Genomic DNA, 22,619 nt, shown 5'->3' with positions numbered 1-22,619 from the left:
GGAACTGACCTGGGTCCTCCACAAGAGCATCAAGTGCTCTTAATTGTTGAGCCATCGCTCCAGTCCCTGACAATGGCAAATTTTAATGGCAGTTTTAGAGGGGATAGATATCCAAATTATAGTAGCCTTCAAAGCAGCTTTACTCAAAACTTAAAAATTTACAAATTTAAAAGAATTAACATCTTTCATGCAGTGTTTCTGACCATGATGCAATTAAATTTTAGATCTATGTCTAGACTTTCACAAGCCCTACCAAATGGCACTGAGCTATAAAAGAAATCAAGGAGAAGTCACTAGATACTTAGAAGAGACAGACAGTGACATGTGTCAACTTTTCTGGATCATGTCCAAAGCAGTACTCAGAAGTAAATTTATAGCTTCAAATACACCTATTTATTAAGAAATAATGACAACAAGAGGGTTAATCTTTCAACTTACAAAGTTCAAAGAAACAGATTAAGTCCAGATAAGTAGGTAGAAAAGATATGAATAAGAATATATAGGCAGGAATGTATGAATCCAGAGGACAAAAATAACAGGAAGTTAACAATTCTGAGAGTGTCCTTTAGAAAGATTAATTATATCCATTGCTGCTGCTGTGATGGGGCACCCCAACAAAACAGGCATCATTTGTGAGGAAGGGTTAGGCTGTGTAAAACACCTGAGGCTGGTAGTTTCATCTGTGACCAGGAAGCCAAAAGAAACAAAAGTAAGTGGGGCCAGACTCTAGGACTTCAAAGGCCACCCCCAGCGACAAATTTCCTTCAACAAACTTATACTTTCTCAAGGTTCAAAGACCTCCCAAGTCACACAAGCTGGGGCCAAGTGTTCACACACATGCGCCTACAGGAGGGCATTTGAAATTCAAACCACAACACTAATCAAATAGACAAGACTGATGGGAGAGGAAGAAATACAAGTAAGACAGAAGCCAAAAGTGAGTCAGTAAAAACGCCAGAAACTGTGGGTCATGGCCTTGTGCAAAAGGTCACATTACTGAAGGTGGCGGTTGCAAAGAATTTGACAACAGCAAAGGTCTCTCAACAATGCAAGCATGTAATAAATCCAAGGCATTTTTGGCCGAGTTATCCCATGTTGCATGGTGTGTGTGTGCACGTGTGTGTACATGTGAGTGTGTGAGTGTGTGTATATGTTTTGAGACAATTGTTTTAAAATAATTTTCTTTAGATTTATTGTCAATGAATATTTGATTGGTATGGCTATTTTATATATCTAACACACCTAGAGTCTTGTAAATGATCAGGTTTGAGTTAGGAAGATCCTTCATGATGAAGTCCTTGCTGTGCAAACATGCAAGTCTGAGTTTGAACCCCCAGAGTCAAATGGGCAGATTCTGGAGACTTGCTAGCCGTCACAGTCTAGCACAAATGGCAAGATCCAGGTTCATTGAGAAACTGTGTCTCAAAATCTAAGATGGAGGGGCTAGAGAGAGGGCTTATCAGTTAAGGGTGCTTGTGGTTACTATGAAGGACTGGCGTTCCATTCCCAGCATCCATGTCAGGGGGCTCACACCACTGTAGCCCGAGCCCCTCCCCGCTAACCCCCTCTTCTAGCCTCTGTGGTTATCTACAAATCACACACACACACACACACACACACACACACACACACACACACACACATATATATATATACAGGCCCCTCTCTTTTTTGCCCCTGTTCCCCCCCACACACACATCACACACACACACACACACACAAATTAAAAGAAAAATAAAATCTACAAAAAAGAGTGGAGAAAAAAATTGAGCAAGATACCCAATAATGACCTTTCATCTCTACCAGTACACCTGTACACACGTGGGCACACACCCATGTGGACACTTACATATGCTACACAGTTCCTCAGGTAAAAGCCCATCCTGGTTATAAGTGGGAAAATTTTAAGAACCCTTGACCTAGAGAAACTCTAAAAATATATAAAAGGCTGAAGGTGGTCTAAGACATTGGCATAACTAGGAGTCTTAATAAAATGGAAAAGGAATTATATTTTCAAAAAAAAGGCCATAGCACTGCATTGTGGGAACTGTATTTACAAAGCCATCAAAAAGAAGATAGTCACACCCCCTAAAACACTGCATGGAAGAACAGATGTCAAGGGAAAACTATTGCATTATTTTGTCTGGAAAGTGTAATCTTGGTTCCCAAACTGATTTCAGATAGTTTGGGTGGGAGCTCACTTTGGTTTTACTATAACATGGTATATTATTTTGCTATTGCTGGGATAAAAAAAAATACCATGATCAAAAGCAACTTAAGGAAGAAAGGGTATGAAAGGGTTTGTTTTGGCTTACAACCGGAGGGCTAGAGCTGATCATGGCATGGCAGCGGGAGTGGGAAGTAGAGAGATGAGTTTCATCCACACGCTTCTGACCTCTGCGCCATCTTGCTAGCTCTGGTTACCTAGTTTTCATCACGATTTCAAGCTGAATTCTTACAATTCAGAGTGAAATAAGAGAAATGTGTGTACTAGTACTTCTCTTTTTGCGGTGACAAAATCCATGGCAGAAGTTCCTTAAGGAAAGAAAAGCTTGAGGGCACAGTCCATGGTGGCAGGGACCCCACGACAGCGTGGGTCACACTGTAGCCACAGTCAGCTCCAGCTCTCCTTTTTTGTTTGTTTTTTTTTGTTTTGTTTTTGTTTTTATTTTGGGGGACAGGGTTTCTTCTGTAGCTTTGGAGCCTGCCCTGGAACTAGCTCTTGTAGACGAGGCTGGCCTCGAACTCACAGAGATCTGCCTGCCTCTGCCTCCCAAGTGCTGGGATTAAAGGCGTGCTTGCAACCACCACCTGGCTTCCAGCTCTCCTTTTATGTAGTGCAGGATCCTAGCCCATAAGATGATGTCATCACCTTCATCATGGGCTCTCCCCAGTGAACCTTTCTGGAGGTTCATTTAGACACATTTAGAGGTATTTCCCCGGTGCTCTGAATCCCACCAGGATTACACTGAAGGTTAACTATTGCTATACGGAATCCAGGGCATTTCTGTAGGAGCAGAGGGAGTATAGGCTATTGTGAGCAGACAGGTGGGGGTGCAGTGCCCTCTGCCACTATGGAAGGGTTGGTCTGCTGGTTAAGATACACACACATCAAGTGTATCAGTCACCCACAGCCAGGCATAAGGTCTTGTTGATTTCGTGTTTCGCTGCTCCATGGCTTCCACAGTGTTTGCATGGCTGTTCATGTTCCTAAAGACCACATGCTTGTATTCAGACACTCAGTCTTGACGGCACGAAAGAAAATATTCTTGTAGCAACATTTATAAAGGAGTTTCAGGAAGCCCAGGCAGCTCTCTTCAGTAGAATGAGTAAGAAAATATAACCTAAACATCTATTTTATGTTTTTATAATTATTTATTGTAGGGTATATATGTGTGTGTTGTGTGTGTGTGTTCATTCTACCACATATGTGTGGTCATCAGAAGGCAATTTTCAAAAGTTGCTTCTCTCCTTCTACCATACAGGTCCCAAGAATGGGACTCAGGTTGTCAGGGTTGGCAACAAGTACCTCTACCCACTGAGCTATCTGGTCAACCCCTATCTATGTTTTTTATAACTACATGCAGTTGCAAAAATAAATTAAATATACTGATAGTAATGCAAATAGATTGTAACACAGTATCAAGTAAAGAACAGAATTTATAATGCTTTGAGTTATGGGACAAACATAAACCAACACAATATATTTCTCAAGTAGGCTTAGATATATAGTGTCATTGATGAATTGTTAGAGGGGGAGGACTAGACCTGGAAACAGGGGACTAGGAGAAATGATCCAACCGCATAACCAGGAAGGAGCTCTAAGGACTAAAGAGACTTTGCTGGTTAATTTTAAACGCCAAGTTGACACAACCTAGAGTCACCTGGAAAGAGAGGGACCCACCAGAGTCAGGTTGGCTTGAGGGTATCACCGTCTGTGGGGATTGCTAATTCTTAATGGATATGGGAAGTCCTAACCTACGGTGGGTAGCACCGTTCTCTAGGCAGGAGGCCCTGAGCTATGTAACAGTTGGGACAGTTAGATGATTGGCAGGAAAGCAAGCAGGCCACACCGGTGCATTTGTTTCCCTCTGCTCTGAGTTCCTGCCAGGACTCCCGCTTGGTGATGAGCTGTAACCTGCAGCTGGAAGCCAAACGGACCCTTTCCTTCTTTAACTTGCCTGTTGTCGAGCCATCTTGTCACAGCAACAGAAGCGAAACCAGGACAAGGACTGTGTGCTTTAAATTTAGCCGTATGATTCACTCCGCTCTCTGCAAGCAAGACCTGACAGACCAAAGCAAGCCTCTGTCTGTCTTACAGACTGCTGGGCTGTGCAGCAATTGTAACCATTGATCCTCATGGCCGATGTTTCTCCTTTTTGCCTCAGCTCTCCTGCATATCTAAGCTCATCAAATCTCTTCCAACCACGTAGTACCTGTACACTACATACTAGATGACTCCTAGTGTACCTTGAGTGCTTCTCAGGGGGACCTGGAGGTGATTACACCATATCCCAGCAAACCTAGCTGGACTCCCCTTCGGCCTCTAGTCCTTGTGTTCATGAATCTAGTTACTAAAGTGTTTCTCAAACTTCCTGTCTAAAACACACAATTCCCAAACCCTGCTTCTCTGAGCTCGCACCTGCCCTTGTATCTGTCTCCGTGGGTGAGCTCTCAGTTCTGTTTATACACCAGGATGGACTTCTTATCTGTCAGTTCTAGCTATAACCTGAATCTAAACCCCAACGAAATGCTCCCCTAAGGCAATGCGACACACATGTCACTGGAACTAATATCACAGTCTACTAAGGATCCCTTCTGTCCATGCGTCCTGTGGTCTTTTCCCCTCCCAGCACCTAGAAAGACCATTTAAAGTTATACCCTCTCTGGTGGCAATTTCTATCACACAGCTTGGCCCTGTCAGCCCGAGCCTTGCTTCTCCTCTTTGGCATACACACCAAGGCAGTTACTGCCCATGGAACTTCACCTGTAGGGGGATCCTTTCTATGTGGAATATTCTACTAGGTGCTTCTGGTGTCTTGACTATATTATATCTGCTCAGGCCTCAGGGTTTTGGTACAGATGGCCAAGCTACACCTTCTACGTGTCTTTGCGGGCAGCTTTCCTTTGGTGGGAATCTCTATTGTCTCTACAGATGAACAGGTCATAAGCACCAGAGATTTGTTCCATGGTAGCAGCTGCCAGCTGAAGAGGTGGGGCTTGGGATGGGAAGATGCAGAGGCTCATGCTTTACACTGGATCCCAGCATCCCTGGGAGGTAGCACACTGCTAACACAGCCGTGGCTTCCTTCCTTCCAGTGTTAGTTACTTCTCTTATTGCTCTGACAAGATACTCAATGAAAAGCAGTATGGAGGTAAAGGGGTTTATTTTGGCTCCAAGTTTGAAGGTCCAGGCCATCGTGGTGGAAAGGCGTTGTGTCAGGAGTGTGAGGCAGCTGGACACGTCACTCCCACAGTCTGGAAGCAGAGACAGATGCATGCTGGTGCTGGGTCTACTTTTCTCTTGTTTTTCAGTCTGGGATCCCAGTTCATGGAACTATGCCTCCTACGTTCAGGATGTATCTCTCCTCTCCAGTTAATTTTCTTCTGTAAACATCCTCATAGACACACCCAGAGATGTGGTTTCCATGGTGAGTCTACACCTAGTCAAGGTGATAATGAAGATTAGATGTCAAGCGTCTATTCTCTGTCTCACTTCCTCACTCCTTTCCCATGGCTTCCTGAGAAGCCTTTCACACAATCTACTTGCTCATGAAGGTCTGCCTTCAGGTCACTTCAGGAAGAATCCATCCTAAGTTGCCCCTCCCATACCAGGCTTCAGCTTAGACATCACCTCCTGGGACAGGTAGCTTACCGTGGTGGTAGCAGAACAGGGAAGTTGGCAGAACCAAATGGCCTAGATACAAAGTCTGGCTCCTTTGTGAACATGGATTCCCTATACTTGACTTTTTCATCTTTGGAATGAGACTAACAGTCTATCTCAGTGGGTTGCTATGGCAGTTAGATGCAGGAATGAACACAATGTACTTAGAATCTGGCTTTTGTGCTCTAAGAATTTAACAGACATCTTACAATCCCTGTGCATCCCAGCTGAGATAGGGCTTGGCCTTGGCATGCATTATTCTTTTCCTTTGCCTTTCCCCCTACTGAGCACACCACTGTCTGACATTTACTTCTGTCCATTCATTCTTTGTCTTTCCAAACGTTCCCCTTGGCGTGTGAACACAAGGACATGGTGTATAGTTACCGCCACCCGCCCATAGCTCCTAGCATGAGGGCCGGCTCACAGCACATGCCCAAGGACATTTGTTCAGTAAATAACTCTCGGCTAACACCATTTAAAGACTCAGAAAGTTTTCTCTTATGGTTTATCTCCCATTGGTGAACAAGATTAACAAGGATTTCTAGAATCTGGAGGCAGGAGCTCTATTGGAGGTGCATGCAGGCTTAGACAAGAAGTACAGAGAATACTTTGGTGTTCACTGCGGGGAAGGAGAGGGAATGGAGCAAGTTGACATTACCAAGTAGGAAGATCCCAAGCTCTGTTACCTGCTTCCCATGAAGATGGGGAGGTGAAAGAAATGGGAGGAAATAGGGTGGGGGAAGGTACTGTATCTAGTTTGGGTCCTATTGTGTTAGAAGAGGCTGGGGCCCTGATGGAGAAACTCTTGGTGCTGAGCTATGGATATTCATCTTGGGACTGAGGTGGTAGCCCCAACATTAGCTTGTGGGTATGTTGTGGCCTGAGAAAGTTGAAGCATCAGCAGGGAATGAGATCACCAACTTTTATCCAGAGAGAATCCCCAGCTCCATTCCAAGTTTTCTCAAGGCCAAGATGGGGCCCACCTCTGGGATCTTTGTTCCAGCGAGAAGGGCCTGAACTCCAAGGTTCCTACGCATATATATCAGGGTGCACTTATTGTAATTATTCAGCCACAGATAAGGCTGCACTTCTGGGTTCTAAAGCCACATGCAGACTGACTCTCAGGCAACGGCCTGAATGTTAAAGAGCCCCACGTGGCCCACATGCGCACATGTGTGGTTCCATCCACATGTCCCTTGTGTGCATGCGTGAGCCCGTCACCTGCATCATCTGTGTATGACATAGTCACGCCAACCCCCTGTGCACATTTCTGCTAGGCAGCTTTCAAAAGCTGGATGCGCCCTCTTTCTCTCTCTCTCTGCACACCGATCCCTTGGCCTGTATTCACCCTCTCTAATAAACTCCTAAGCGGGTTTGTTGCAAGTTTCATGTTTCCTTCTCACTTGCACTAGGTAATTTCATTTATATCCTTTGCTCTCATTGTACCATCACCTGATATCCCTGTGACTCTGGGCTCACCCCTGGGAGCCTGAAAGACCAGGTTAGATAGCATCTCATCTGATGAACTACTACAGAGCAGAAAGTCCCAGGAATAAAGATTCATGAAAACATTGCCTGGGGTGGTAACAAACCAATCCCTGGGAAACAACAGGGATCAGAAGTAGTGGTCTTGGGGTCCCGGAGCAGTCCAGAGACCTGTAAGAACACCTGACTTCTGTGACTTTAGCAAGTGAGGCCTGGCCTTAGTGTCTGAGGCAGCCTTCAGGAACAGGGCTGTTGCGGAATAGTAGTTGGAGATGCCTTACATTTGTTTATGTAGAGCGTTTGTTAATGATGCAAAGATGTGTTACATTCTTCTATGTTTCATTTGTTTAACACTGTGAAGCTCTGTTTCTTTGCCTGCCTGAAAAACTTGATTGGTCTAATAAAGAACTGAACGGATAGCAGTGAGGTAGGAGAAAGGATAGGCAAGATGGACAGGCAGAGAGAATAAATAGGAGGAGAAATTTGGGAAGAGAAGATCGGGAAGCAAGAAAAAGAGAAGGAGAGGAGGATGTCATTGGCCAGCCACACAACACATAGCCAGAGACAGAATAAGAAGGAAATAAAGATATACAGAAATAGAGGAAGGTAAAAGTCCAGATGCAAAAGATAGATGGGATAATTTAAATTAAGAGAAACTGGCTGGAAACAAGCCAAACTAAGACTGGGCTTTCACAAGTAAGAAAATGACTCCGTGTGATATTTGGGGAGCTGGGTGGAGGGCCTCCAAAGAGCAAAAGAATAAAGAGTAAAAACAACCAACAACACAGGGCTCTTGAGGTTCTATCGCATAGACTTAGATTCCCTGGTTTGTGATCTGCAGGTTTGGGGTAGATTGTATATTATCTGAGTTTTGAATCAAAAAGATGTGACAAGAACAAATGTGGAGGCTACAGAGATGGCCCAGTGGTTAAGAGGACAGACTACTCTCTCAGAGGACCCAAGTTTGATTCCCAGCATCCACAACTGCCTCTAACAACAAGTCCAGAGAATCTGGTACCTTCTTCTGGCCTCTGTGGGTACTGTTCTCAAGCACAGGTATGCATGAACATTCAAGCATGTTCATGCACATATGTGTGTACACACAGACACACATGCAGATACACACAGAGACACATACACACAGACCCAAACTTCAAGAATAACAAAGGAATAGCTGGACATAGTGGTGCATACCTTTAATCCCAGCACTTGGGAGCCAGAGGTCTCTGAGTTCGAGACCAGCCTGGTTTACAGAGGGAGTTCCAGAAGAGCCAGGGTTACACAGAGAAACCTTGTCTTGAAAAACAAAACAAACAAAAAAAAGAATAACAAAGGAAAATAACAAATTCATCCTTTTCCTTACAGGATTGTGATATTAATAATCTGTAGATGGGACTCTTGTCAGGCCCAGTGCATAGCAAGTGTCAGTTGGTGGTAGCTGCTATGATAACTAAACACCTCAGGTTCACCTTGCACTCATGGAAAAGAGAGATTGGTTAAGGGAATTAGTTCACACAAGGCTACGGGGTCTGTAAGAGGCAGAGCAGGAACTGCTTGAAATATACATTGAAATTAATTATTGCTATACTCTTTGGTAGAAACGAGCAAACTTTATATCTCCCAGAATCCTCTTTTGGTCTAGCACAAGGCTTTTTATAGCAAGGCTGGAAGCTGGTGAGGAAAGATTAAATGAACAAATGAACAGCAGACTGAAGGACTAAAAGAAGCGGATAATGAGCCTCCTGTTATGTCCCGTTGACTCTGGCCTTTCTCTGGTTCCACACTGCAAACTGTTAGAGCCGTATTCAGGACGCAGTCTGGCACAGTCTCTCATTAGCTGGTGTGCACAAGTGTGTGTGTGAGCAGCCTGAGCCTGTGCGTGTGTTCATTGAGATTAACATGGGAATAAATCACAGATGTTTAATCTCCTTGGTCGTTGTCAGGCCAGTTAAGCAGAAGTTATCAGGGACATAATTTAACTTGCGTTTCTTTTTCCGCTTCCATCAATCTCGGTGTGGACAGTTGTGGACTGCAAAGCACCTCATGAATTAATAAAGCGACGTCAGCGTCTCTGGCCTTTGCTGCTGTATTGACTTCATTGACGGATTTGACCACAATAAACAGCAAGGAACTCATTTTCTGCCCAATATGCAGCAGTGTTAATCCTCAGACAAAAAAAGAAGCTCTTCGAAGGGGCCTAAGGTGGAGCAGAGAAGGCCATGTTCCTGCAGCACAGATTTCCAGAGCTGGTGTCCTAATGGGCACCTCCTTGTGAGTTAAAGTGTTTAGGATTCCACAGAAATCTCCAGCGTGTCTGGGGTGCCTTGTAGTGTGTCAGTGCAGACAGCTCATCGTCTGAGAAAATAAGGCCCTGAGAAACAATCTGATGCGTGCAGAGGTCTCTGAGGCAGGGTAATGACAAGTTTGAGCTGGGGGAGGGGCTTGCCTTGGCGAGTTTTCTCAGGGCTGCAACAACATACCTGGGAAAGCAACTGAGGGAAAGGGGGAGGGGAGAAGGGGGAGGGAAGAAAGGGGAGGGAGGGAAGAAAGGAGGGGGACAAAGGGAAGGAAGGGGGAAGGAGAGAAGAAAAGAGGGGAAAGGGAGGGAAGGAAAAGGGAAAAAGGGAGGGAGGAAGGGAAGGGAGGGAGGGAGGGAGGGAAGAAGGGAGGGAGGAAGGAAGGAAAGGGGGAGGAATGGAAGGAATGGGGAGGGAGGGAAAAGGGTTTATTTTGACTCAGTTTGAGGATTCAGTCTCTTGTGGTGGGGAAGGTGGCTGGAGCTTGAGGCAGCTGGTCACTTTGACTCCACAGTCAGGAGGCAGGATAGATGGAAGCTGGTGCTAGCTCCTGTTCTCCTTTTGATCCAGTCCAGGACCTCAGCCCATGGGATGGCCCCGCCCATGTTCAGGGTGAGCCTTCCAACCTCCCTTAGCCTAATCTAGGAACTCCATCAAGTCAAGATCTCAGGCTTGTCTCCTAGGTGACTCTAGATCTTAAGAGGGGACAACTGATATAACCATTACAGGATTTTACAGGTACTTCCCTCACTTTGAGTTCCCTCCCCACCCCCAGGAGGAGCTGAAGACACAGCATCAGTAAAGTGCAAACACCCTAACCCAGCGTGGTGCTCTGTTCTAGGACTCTGTGTATGTAGGTGTTTGTATGTGTCTGGTTCTGTCTGAAGTTCAGGGAGCATTTGGCTGGGACAGGGATGGACACTTCCATGGGGGGCATTTCCTGGACCTGTGAGCCCACTCCTGACACGGATAGAGGAGCTCCTCCGACTGTAGACAATTTCATAATAAGATCAAAACTTCTAAAAGCTGAGATGTGACAAGGACATATAATGTCACCAATATAAGTGATAATTATCTCTTAGTAAGCTGAAGCAGGAAAATTGTGAGTTCAAGCTAGTCTGGGCTACCTAACGAGAGCCAGTCTCAAAATATTGTCAAAATTATGCCGAGGAGATAGGTCTGTGGATAAGAGTGCTTGCTGCACCAGCATGGGGATGTGAGTTTGGATCCCCAGAATGACACCACCCAACATCCCCCCCGCCACACACACACATACACACATAGGCCTATAATGCAGAGGCAAGGACAGTAGGCCCAGGGCAATCACTGGGGCTCGCTGGCCACCAGCCTAGCCAAAAATTGGTGAGCTCCAGGTTCAGTGAGAGACTCTGGCCTCCACGCATGCCCATGAACACAAGCACCCACACATACATGCATATGTACATATACAAATTATTATAATTTATAAAATACAGTGAAAGCAGGGTCTAGGCAGGCTTTTGTATATAGCATTCGAAAGAAGAAAGAGTTGAGATCAGTAACATAAATTTTCACCTTAGGAAACCAGAAGAATTAGACTGTTCAGGCCACAGAATGTAGAAGAAAGGAGTAATAAGAAATTACAGCAGAAATCAATAATGTTGAAAACATGAATCAATATAGAGAAAAATCAATGCAACCAAAATCTGGTTCTTTTCAAAATACTGATAAAATCAATAGGTATTCAGCCAAGCTAACTGAGAAAAGGGAAAAGATACCAATTGTTAATTTCATAATCTAAATAGAGGATGTCAGTACAGATGTGTGGAGGATAAGTAAAATCAAAGACCAGGATGAAGACCTCTGCGCCCACAAAATCAATGAGCTAGAGAAAGTGGACCACTTTCATTTTTGTAAACACAACCTGCCAAAACTCACTGAAGTAGTGGACAATCTGAGTGGACCTATATTCATTACTATTAAATCAATAATTAATCCTCTTTCGAAACTAGAAAAGCAGCAGGCCCCAGAGGCTTCACGGGTGATTCTACAAACATTTAAGAAGAATGGCACCAAGTTCTCTGAAGTTTCTTTCAGACGATGGAAGCAGAGGAAGCATGTCACTCCACAAGACCAGCATTGGCTTAATATCCAAACCAGGCAAAATATTACAAGGAAAGAAAATTACAGACCATTGTCACTCATACACATGGATGCAAAAATCCTTTAACAAGATATATTGGCAAATAAAATCCGACATTGTATAAAGAGTTATACTACATAATCAAGTGGGATTTATCCCAAATATATAAGACATGTCCAAATTTTAAAAGATCAGTTAGTAAACTTTATTTAATAAATTTAATAAATAAAATTTATTTAATAAAATCATCCCACAAACAGGGAAAGAGGATAAAAACACATAGTCATATCAATAAATAGAAGAAAGTAATTCGAGAAAATCCACACCTAGATGTGACTAAAATAGCTAAATAAGGACTGGGTGTGGTGGTGCAAATGTTCAATCCCGGCACTCGAGAAGCAGAAACAAGTGGATCTCTGTGAGTTCAAGACTTCCCTGGTAAAGCACGAAACAATCCCACACCAGTTTGGATTCAAAGGGTTATTTATTTGAGGGGAAAAAACTTACAGAACACCGTCCTACACGACAGCCAAGAACCCAGGTATGTTCATACCCAAGCAACTTGTTATAGATTAACAATGTTACAAGCAGGCTGTTGTTATTGGCAGGCTGCATTTTGCCATTACAAAGGAGGGACCAATCACTTTACTCCTTATCTTGAAAAGGAACCTTATAAGGAATCACAAATCTAAACTTTTGTTTATAAAAAATAGTCAGCTCTACTTTAAATCTTTAGGGTGCATACCCACTCATCAATAGTTTTTTTTTTATATCGGATTAGGGCAGAAATGGGTACAAGAAATTAATCATCACCTTTGGCCATAAACCATTCCTAGCAAGAAAGGTACATCTACTAATGATATTTGGGCTGCTTTGTTCTTATTCCTGACCTTAGTGAGTTTCTCACTTAACTGTTTCTTTCTAAAACTTTAAATTATCTTCTTGAGTTTTTCAAACCTATTTAACAAAAACATCTTAGTTTAACTTTAAATTATTCTCAAAGCTTTGTTTCAGCTATGATGCACTCTGAAACACCTCCCAACATTAAGATTAAAAGAATTTAAGCTAGCTGGGCTACTGGGACTCATTTGTTTTCCTTAATCATTAACCTAAGCCACAGTCTATACAGATCCTCACTAGGAACTCATGTGTTCTAGCAGTGTGACATTTCCTTGTTTATTTTTAACCATTAAAATTCTATTTAAACTAACATAATTATATGAAATCATTGTTTCAGTTAGACATTACACCTTAGGAAGAAATCATCTTCATAATCCACAGGTAAAAGTACCCTGTAGAGTGGGATGTGTCCATGAGATAAACACACTACATTACAGGCAGTGGGGATCTCACCACACCCATTCACACAACGCTAGATACCAGAGAAAGATGGCAGCGGCAAACGGCAAACACGTAAAGGTACAGGAGAAACAAAGGCATTCTGGGGTCTGAGATTCACTCAACAGGCATTTTCCTCCTGGTGGGCTGACACTTCGAACTTCAATTACCATCTGCTGCTTCTCTAACAAGGCCACCGGCACTCCAGGAATGGCATGGCCCATGGTGGGCTGCACCCCCCTCATAGATCACTAATTGAGAAAACGCCTTACAGCTGGATCTCATGGAGGCATTTCCTCAACTGAGGCTCCTTCCTCTCTGATGACTCTAGCTTGTGTCAAGTTGACACAGAAAGCCAGCAGTACACTCATAATAGCCAGTACAAGCTGGAAAGACAAGAAGATCGGAGGACGACTTGACTTTCAGACTTTTCTATAAAGTTATAGTCATCGAAAATTTTGTAAAAGAACACAGAAACTTCTTGAAGGAACAGACTCCAGAGCAGGTGCTAGCGACCCATAGAAATACAGTTAATTGCTTTGGCAAGGAAGCACATGTAATACAGTGGATTATATGTTATTAATTATTATATATATTAAGATAGTTTTCTCAATAAACCATGCTAGAGCAATTAAGTAGCTATGTACAAGCAAAGAATAGGTTGTACTCTGCTTCCTCAGTTAGGGTGGAATCTTTATGTCTCTCACAAAAATCAGCTTAAGATGAATCACGGATCATGTGTTGTGGTTTGGAGATGAAGTGTCCCCCATTCATGACGATGGTTGGAAGGCTTGGTCCCCTTTTCCAGAATGTTCAGAGGTGGGGTTTGGAAAGGTGATGGTGTTGTGAGACTGTTAGCTTGGTGGGGGGTTAATTCACTGCTGATTTCATAGCTGAATGTGCGGTTAGGAAATAAGTCCCAATTGAGGAAAGGCTCTCACTCAGCCAGGGCCTGTGAGGAAGGAGTTAGCCCTCCTTAGGAAGTAAGGGGGAGAAGGCCCACGGTAAAACCCTAGGCTGACCAAGTAACTTAAGAACAAAGAGTACAGTTTAAGAAAGAGCCAGTGAGACACTAGCCAATGTTGGAAACAGGAAACATCTATAGGGTCAGGGCATGCAAAGCAAGCCAGGGTTAGCAGCTGCACGCAAGTCAACGCAACAGAGGTGGTTCAACACTAGACCACCCTCCTAACTGAGGAATCAGAGTGCGATTTATTCCTTTGTTTGGGTCACATGGGCATGCACAGTGTGGGCCCTCTTTCCCCCCGACACCCACTATTGGCTCATTCTATTATTCACCCAGAATTAATCAACCTCAATAAAAATTACCTCGGTCTGCTCACTTCTGCTATGGAGTCTAATGAACAGCCTGTCCCAATCTCTTTTTCCCTCTCTCGGGCCTTCTCATGCCCAGGAATTCCTCTCACCTTTCCTTTATTTCTCACTTTTCCTGAATAAATAAATCTTTACTTGGCTCTCTTCTCCATTCTCCACATCTTTATCTCTCAGTCACACAAGATAAAGACCCTAGAACCACTGATCCAGGTGGACTTTTGGTAACTGTTGATTGACTGACACCTTAGTGTCTGTGTGAAGCCCATCTGCCCTGAGAGAGGCTCCTTGCCTCCTGAAGGCCTGTATCCCTGTGGTGAGTGAATCTTGTCAGTCACTAGTGCCTTCCTCTTTCTTTATGCTCTTCTTGCTGGGTGTTCTGGGGTAGCAACCTCCTCTGAAACTCTCTGCTATGATCCTCTGCCTTGTCTGAGGCCTAAAACAATGGAACTAGCCCTCGGCTGTGAAATCAGAACAAATTCTTTCTACTCTAAGTTGACATCCACAGGTGTTTTGTTGTGGTGATGAGAAGATAAGTAAGACATTATCATACATGTAGAATTCCCAGAACATGAAACACACATACATTTGGATGCTCTTATATTTGGGCTGACTTTTAGTTATCATGCCAAAGACATGATCCATGAAGGAAATCATTGATAAACAAAATCCATCTGCATGGAAAAATTCTCTCTGCAAAAAAAATGGTGCTGTGTAAATGAAGGTAAGCCACAGGTGGGGAGGTGGGGAGGCCACTGATAAAAAACTAGTATCTAAGCACAAAGAATGCTTAAAACTCATCAATTAGGATATGAACAGGTCAATGTCTTTAGTAGATGTCTCACCAAAGAGATAAACATCCAGAAAAATGTGCAAATGAAAAGTTGTCCTGCATATTATGTCATCTGATGAAGACTGACACTAAAAGGAAATCCTACACTAGCTCATAATTGAATATAATAAAGGGTTATTTATTTAAGGGTAGACTCACAGAACACAGTTCTCTGCACGAACAGAGAACAGGAACAGAATCATGCAGCTGGAAGAGAGGGCTACCAAGTGCTTTACATCAGCATTTATAGTATAAGAGGTCACGCCCAAGTGGGCGGGGAACTTAAAGGCTACTGGCTGTAGGATTTCCTACAACACCTCCCCATTTTGTTTAAATAAGAAAGTTCTAAGCATAATACAAAATTATATACGATAGGAACAAATATCAGGTATAAAAATTAAAATTACAACCAGCACAAACAATATCAAGCAAGAAACATGTGATAAATGTTTCAATAATTATCCTGTCCTAAGGAGTCTATCTTGTATTATAAATAACTTGGCCAAGTTATGAGAGGAAAGTAACTATGACTATCTAGTCTTCAACCACATGGAAGACCCAAGAATGGAAATAATATTACCTGAGTAATCAGGAAGTGCAATTAAGCAACTTCCAAAATGAGCAACAAATGACAAAGACAACTATTGCTATCAGGGCAATCACCCAAAGTCTCATTTGCAATATTGGAGCAACCAACTTTGGATAAGGCCTAGAGTAACTGACAGACCATTTTCAGAGGCAAGAAATTTTTCAAAACCATCTTACCCTGTCTTGGTAAGATTTGACAGTCTTTTGTTTTCTATCCTGCTTGTCCTATGTGAACATGGTGCATTTTGTCAGTGGTCAATGCATGGGCAGTTCCTTGCCCAAAGGCCAGTTTTGCCAAAAAGAAAACAAGCTCCAAGTGGAGTGTTTTTGGTGCTCAACATTCTCTCAGGAATAGATTGTTGTTGCCATCAGCAATCATGTCTAACATCAACAGAACCTAAGTTATTTAAATGTCATATTCTACAGCTCTTTGAAGTAGTTGAAGATTACTTATCTATGCAGAATACAATCTCTATGTATCTAAAGAACCTGATTAGTCTAACTATAAGTATGACAAACATAGATGACTATTGACCTATAATTCTTAATACCTATATAACTTAAAGACTAAGACTTCATGTTAGAATATTAAACAATCTTTAAACAACTGTGTAACAAATGAGGACAATGACCTCAAAATGTAGACATGTATAAGTATCTTGATCAGCGGTAGAAATGTATATTGCAAAATGATAAATATATCCTAGACTTGCATCAATATTCAAAATGTTCTAAGCAGAGGTAGAAGCATAATGCATACTATATGACAAAATAACTTTGCCTAGGTATACAAATATTGTAGATGAAATAGGAACATATTCAATATAATTTAAGTTTGTATCAATATACAAGAATCTATACCAATATAAATTGCCTACAAATAATAGCTCACAAATATTCACTCTATTATTCACTATTATTTTTAGTGTGAGTAAGCACACACTAATCTATTATTCCATCCAATTTCCTCCCTTTTTTTTAAAGAGATCCCTGAACCTACATAATTTTCCCCAACCCTCCTAACCCTATAACAGTTATAATCAACCCCAAAATGATGTCCCTAATCCTGAGGACAAACTTTGTTGGGAGAGGGGATGTCGTCTTTTAGAATTACTTCCAGCTGTCATAGGGGTGATGTTCTTTTTATGGGATCCTGTGAAAGTAAAATGATGGTTAAATTTCATGATTACTGTCTAGTATAATTGCAAATAGTATTCAGTAGGGTTTTTCTGAGGTTCTTATTTGGAGTTCTGGCCAGAATGTTATTTTTAAAAAGTGCACCATTTCAGCTAACAAAGTTGGAACCATCTTGGGCAGCTGGTACCCAAAACAGGTCTTATGGTAGCATTGTCAGCATCATGATGTCATACCAGTCAGGTGGAGTTGTTGCTGTGGGACCCCATCTTCTTTCCGGAAACTTCAAAGATTACTGTAGGAAAATTCATTGTTTATTGTGAAAAACTTAGACATTATTTATACAGACATGTATTCAATGAAAGGTATGATAGAGACAAAAATAGGTATGAAGAAAAGTAAATTTTTTTCTAAATTCTTTCTTCTTTCTGTCTCATACCAGATGGCTCCTGACTTGAGACAGAAACTCTGAAATTTTTTAAAATACATGCTTGGATTTAGAGGAGGACAGAGCTGTTGTCCAACTCCAAAGCCAGCTTTGATTTTTAAGTGAATCATGACTATTATTCTAGCTTAAATTTAGAGATTCTTACCCTCAGATGACCTGTCCTCATAAATCATAATTCTCTTTGTTTGGTGATCCTGTCTGGATAATTACCTTTTCCTCTTTAGGCATATAGATGTTCAGGGTCTCTTGACTTTTTGAAGATGAGTATTTTCCTGCAAAGACAAGAATAGAACCCTGCCCCAACCCTTATGAGATTTCCTTACCACCTGTATGGTTGTTACCTCTGTGGATGAGCCATCATTTCTTTTTCTATTACCCAATGTCTCTCTGCTGCTGTTATTCCATTCTCATTAGCATAAAAAACAAGGCCAATAAAGCATTATGTTATCTATTTCTGGGGGTATTTTCCATCCCTTTCTGTTTGTTGAACATTTATAGCTTGGTTTGATCTTTCTATAACTGCCTGGCCTATAGGGTTGTGTGGTATACCTGTAATATGCTTTATATTATAATAAGCAAAAAAAGGTTTCACTTTCTTAGAGACATATGCTGGACCATTATCTGTCTTTATTTGCACAGGTATACCCATGATGGCCAGGACTTCTAATAAATGTATGATTACTGAATCAGCCTTTTCTGAGCTCAAAGCTGTTACCCATTGGAAACCTGAATAAGTGTCAATAGTGTAGTATACATATTTTAATTTTCCAAATTCTGCAAAGTAGAACACATTCATCTGCTAGATTTCATTCCTTTGAGTACTCTTTGGGTTACTCCCTGCAGGTAGTGGTGTTTGGCTATAGAAGGAGCAAGTAGGGCATCTCTTTATAATCTCCTTAGCTTAATGCTGTGTAACGAAAAACTTTTTTAAAGCTTTTCTACTGAAATGATGCTTCTTATGAAATTCTAAGGTCTTGAATACATTTCCAATTAATAATCAATCAAATTTCTGCATGACCTTGTGCTAGAGGACCTGGCAGACCCGTATGGGATCAGATGTGTGTTATGTATATGGAAAAAAAAGCTTTATCCTGATTATATATTGAACCTGTATGAATAATGAAGTCAATTCTGTATCATCTGGTATAAATTCAGTGGTTTCAGTATGCCAAACAACTCTTTCTGCATATTGTGAATCAGTAACTATATTAAGAGGTTCTTTAAAATCCCTTAGCACCATCAGAATAGCATATAATTCTGCCTTTTGACAGAACTATAAGGGCTTTGTTCCACCTTACTTAAATCTTCTGATTTATAGCCTGCCTTTCCTGATTTATTTGCATCAGTATAGAATGTACAAGCTCCAGTTATTGGTGTGTCCTGCACAGTGTCCAAGTAGTTCTCTTTATAAGGTTAATTCTATCACTTTTGGAATAATTGCTATTAATCTCTTCTGAAAAAATAACAGAAGCTCTTTGCCAAGGTTCATTGTCTTCCCATAATTTTTAAATTTCATCAGAAGTAAAAGGCATGATAATCTCTGCTGGGTTTATACATGCTAGTTGACAAAGTCCCAATTTTCCTTTTATAATTAATTCAGAAACTTTTTTCACATTAGTTTCTAATTTTTTACTTGGTGTAAGTGGTAAAAAGATCCATTCTAAGATAATATCTTCCCTTTGTATTAAAATTCCTGTAGGGGAGATTCTAGAAGGCAATATGACTAGAATGCAATTAAGATTTAGATTCACTCTGTCTACATGTGTCTCCTGTAATTTTTCTTCATCGACAATCAATTCCTTTTCCACTTCAGCTGTTAATTCTCTGGAACTATTTCAGTCTTTGACACCATCTAATGTTTTATTTAAATGAACGGTTAGATCAGGTGTTATTCCAACAGCTAGTCATAGACTGGAAATGGCTCCTAACAATCTTTGAAAGTCATTAAGGGTCTGCAATTGCTCTCTCCTAATTTGTGCCTTTTGTGTTCTAATTTTCTGTAAACCTATTTTATAACCTATGTAATTAACAGAATCTCCTCTCAGTATTTTTTTTCAGGAGCAATTTGTAATCCCAGTTTGGCAAAGCTTTCTTTACTTCAAAAATTATTTCTAAAGTATATATGTTTGAATCAGATAGCAAAATGTCATCCATATAATGGTAAATTATAGATTTAGACATTTTTTTATGGATTGTTTCCAATGGCTGATTTACAAAGTATTGGCATAGGGTGGGGCTATTGAACATTTCCTGTGGAAAGACGGTCTACAGGTATCTCCTAGTATGTTGAGAATTATATAAGTAGGCATTGTGAAGGAAAATTTTTCTCTGTCCTTTTCTTGTAAGGGTATAGTGAAGACACAGTCTTTCAAATCAATAACTACAAGAGGCCATTACCTGTGAAATATGGGTGGTGACAGCTCCTTCTGTTGGTAGGAAGATTAACTGGGGTGAGAACCTTGATGCATCTGGCTCTCCTGATGTTCACCTCTCTCCGGGGTTTGATTATAAAATAGATCATCCTCACATGAAAAACCAAAAAAAAAAAAAAACTACAAGAGGCCATCCTTTTGATAATAGAGAAGGAATTCCAGATTGTAGAAGACCCATAGGTTGAATTACCTTGTTGACAGCTCTTAGATCTGTCACTATTCTCCATTTACCAGATTTCTTTTTAACAACAAATACAAGAGAATTCAAGGACTGATTGATTCTTCAATATAGTTAGGATCTAGATGCCCCTGTACCAGCTGTTCTAAAGCCTGAAGTTTATCTTCTGTTAATGGCCATTGTTTAATTTGTATTGGTTTCTCAGTTAACCATTTTAAAAGTAGGGCCATTGGTACCTCTAAAGATTTGTTAGTTGCTTTGTGTTCTTGTACAGCCTGAATGGCTGATGACCTTTGTGTATAGTACCTTATAATATCTTTCCCAGAATTATGAGTTTCTGGGACTGCAGGATTGCTAATCTGGGTATTCCATTAATGGCCCCATAAATTCACATATGATCTCAGCCTTCCACTCTGTCCTTCTGACCCTATGCATTCAACTCATCTTGTGTTTCTTTCACTTTGAGATATGGTCCCAATTCCTAGTAATTGAACATCTGCCTCTTGAAGAGGCCAATTTGGAGGCCAAGATTCTGGAGTAATGATACTCATGTCTGTGCCCATGTCTATCAAACCCACAATTACAATGCCATTTATACAAGCACGCTTAGCTTTGGTATTGATCATTTATAGAAGTCCACAAGAATATACATTTCCTATTTCCTATTATAATTTTTTGTTTATTCTCCATGCTTATTCCATCATCCAGAACAGTATGGTCTTTTACAGAAGGCTCTGGATTTTTTTTTAATTTTCCTGGTGGAACATGTCCTTCACAGTGACTGGGAATGACTAGACCACTTTTGGCTTGGGGACCTGCAAAAGGCCCCCCAAGGAGTTTCCCAAAGGCATCAGGTTGCCTTGTCTGTGTTTTGCTGATCTGCATTCATTGGTCCAATGTTGGCCTTTGCCACACCTTCTACATATACCTGAAGGCTGAGTCCTCCTATTCTTGCTATTCCCAGAGGAGACATTATTTCTAGGAATTCCTTGTCTGCAGTCCCTTCTCAGATGTCCTATTCTATCACCATTAAAACATGTGGCATTTTGATATCTCCTTGTTCCTTTGGAAATTGCTCCTCCTACCCAAGACTATGTGATATAGTCAAATCTCTCAATACTCATTGTATGCAGAATCAATTCATCCATCTAACCTAAGGCCCAAGATTCTTTTTGCATTCTAATTTGGCATTTTCTTATTTTTCTTTTTTTGTTTTGTTTTTATTGAGCTCTACATTTTTATCTGCTCCCCTCCCTGCCTCTCCCCTCCCCTTCAACCCTCCCACTAGGTCCCCATGCCCCCAATTTACTCAGGATATCTTGTCTTTTTCTACTTCCCATGTAGATTAGATCTATGTATGTCTCTGTTAGTGTCCTCATTGTTGTTTAAGCCCCCTGGGATTGTGATGTGTGGGCTGGTTTTCTTTGCTTTATTTTTATAAACCACTTATGAGATATCACTTATGTGATACTTGTTTTTCTGGGTCTGGGTTACCTCACTCAAAATGATGGTTTTTAGCTCCATCCATTTGCCTGCAAAATCAGGATGTTGTTATTTTTTCTGCTGTGTAGTATTCCATCGTGTAAATGTACCACGTTTTCCTTATCCATTCTTCAGTCAAGGGGCATTTAGGTTGTTTCCAGGTTCTGGCTATGACCAACAATGCTGCTATGAACATAGTTGAGCACATGTCCTTGTGGCACGATTGAGCATCCTTTGGATATATACCCAAAAGTGGTATTACTGGGTCTTGAGGAAGGTTGTTTCCTAATTTTCTGAGATATCGCCATACTGACATCCAAAGGGGCTGTACCAGCTTGCATTCCCACCAGCAATGTAGGAGTGTTCCCTTTACCCCACAACCTCTCCAGCATAAGTTGTCATCAGTGTTTTTGATCTTGGCCATTCTTACAGATATAAGATGGAATCTCAGAGTTGTTTTGATTTGCATTTCTCTGATGACTAAGGATGTTGAACATTTCCTTACGTGTCTTTCAGCCATTTTAGATTCCTCTCTTGAGAGTTCTTTGTTTAGGTCTGTGCTCCATTTTTTTAAATTAGGTTATTTGTTCTTTTGATGACCAATTTCTTGAGTTCTTTGTATATTTTAGAGATCAGACCTCTGTCTGATGTGGGGTTAATGAAGATCTTTTCCCATTCTGTAGGCTGTTGTTTTATGTTGTTGACCATGTCCTTTGCTTTACAGAAGCTTTTCAGTTTCATAAGTTCCCATTTATTAATTGTTTCTCTCAGTGTCTGTGCTGGGGTTATAATTAGAAAGTGGTTTCCTGTGCCAATGCATTCAAGTGTACTTCCTACTTTCTCTTTTATGAGGTTCAGTGTGGCTGGCTTTATATCGAGGTCTTTGATCCATTTGGATTTGAGTTTTGTGCATGGTGATAGATATGAGTCTATTTTCATTCTTCTACATGTTGATATCCAGTTATGCCAGGACCATTTGTTAGATATGTTTTCTTTTTTCCCATTTGATATTTTTTGCTTCTTTGTCAAAAATCAGGTATTTGAAGGTGTGTGGATTAATAGTTGAG

Source organism: Microtus pennsylvanicus, chromosome 11, assembly GCF_037038515.1.
Source record: "Microtus pennsylvanicus isolate mMicPen1 chromosome 11, mMicPen1.hap1, whole genome shotgun sequence".
In the NCBI taxonomy this organism is placed as follows: Eukaryota; Metazoa; Chordata; class Mammalia; order Rodentia; family Cricetidae; genus Microtus; species Microtus pennsylvanicus.
The sequence above is the reverse complement of the archived record's forward strand: the minus strand, read 5'-3'. Positions refer to the sequence as shown.